The sequence below is a fragment of the Cebus imitator genome, unplaced genomic scaffold, assembly GCF_001604975.1.
Source record: "Cebus imitator isolate Cc_AM_T3 unplaced genomic scaffold, Cebus_imitator-1.0 Scaffold188, whole genome shotgun sequence".
NCBI lineage: Eukaryota > Metazoa > Chordata > Mammalia > Primates > Cebidae > Cebus > Cebus imitator.
In genome coordinates, this window is record NW_016107503.1 from 3,651,959 (window position 1) to 3,653,380 (window position 1,422).

Below are 1,422 nucleotides of genomic sequence, written 5' to 3' on the forward strand. Positions count from 1 at the left end.
TACCCAATTTTATGCTATCTACATGTAATTTACTTCAAATATAATTACATATGTAAGCTAAAAGTGAAAAGGTGGAAACAATATTTACTATCAAAAGAAAGCTGGACTGGCTACAATAACATCAGATCAAGTAGATTTTAGAGCATAGAGATATTTCAGGAATAAAGAGGTACATTACAAAATGATAAAAGGGTCAAATCACCAAGAAGAAAACAATTTTAAATGTGTATGCAACTAAAACAGCTTCAAAATATGTGAAGAAGAAGTGGATAGACTGATAGAAATAGATTTATGATTATTGTGGGATACTTTAATAATCCTTTCTCTTAGTAATCTATATAACCTATAAACAGATGATCAGCAAGGATATAAAAGAACATAAAAGGCTATCAACCAGTTACATCTAATTGACCTCTGTTAAGTCATTCAACCCAACAACAACAAAATAATAATACTCTTTTCAAGTGCATATTAAATATACATCAATATAGACCATATCCTTTGTTGTAAAACAAACATGAGTAGATTCAAAAGAATTGAAATCATACAAAGTATGTTATTTAACCATGAAGGAATTAAACTACACATCAATAACACGTTTAAGCATCTCCAAACACTTAGAAATTAAACACACTTTTAAATAAGCCACAGATCAAAAAGGATGATTCAAGAAATTAAAACATTTGTAAGTAACAAAAATGAGAATGCAACATTAAATATGTGCAATGGAGCCAACCGCACTCAAAGGGAAATCTATAGCATTTCATTAGAAAGGAAATCTCAAGCTTTCTGCTCCCCGGCCATCTTAGCGTCTGCTCTTGGTTGGGGGCCGTCCCGCACCTAAGGCAGGAAGATGGGGGCCGCAAAGAAGATGAAAAAGTCGCTGGAGTCGATCAACTCTAGGCTCCAACTTGTTATGAAAAGTGGAAAGTACATGCTGGGGTACAAGCAGACCCTGAAGATGATCAGACAAGGCAAAGTGAAATTGGTCATTCTCGCTAACTGCCCAGCTTTGAGGAAATCCAAAATAGAGCACTATGCAATGTTAACCAAAACTGGTGTCCATCACTATAGCGGCAATAATATTGAACTGGGCACAGCATGTGGAAAATACTACAGAGTATTTGCACACTGGCTGTCATTGATCCAGGTGATTCTGACATCATTAGAAGCATGCCAGAACAGACTGGTGAAAAGTAAACCATGCAAAATTTTTCTTTAATAAAATTTTGCAGAGCTTGTTTAAAAAAAAAAGGAAATCTCAAGTCAATCATCTATGCTTCTATGTTAAGAAACTACAAAAAGAGGAGCAAATTAAACCTAAAGAAAACATGAAAATAAATAATAAAGATTAGAGCAGAAATAAATGAACTGAAAATAAAACAGAGAAATAAATGAACTGAAAATAAGCAAAAAGCTGGT

At 33.6% G+C, this 1,422-nt stretch overlaps 1 pseudogene across 1 annotated transcript; it reads left to right on the top strand.

Annotated features, from left to right (window-relative positions):
- Window positions 1-767: 767 nt before the first annotated feature.
- LOC108316391 lies at window positions 768-1,244 on the top strand (annotated as a pseudogene). Its single transcript, XR_001830307.2, has one exon. The product of XR_001830307.2 is annotated as a 60S ribosomal protein L30-like (transcript).
- The last annotated feature ends 178 nt before the right edge of the window (window positions 1,245-1,422 follow it).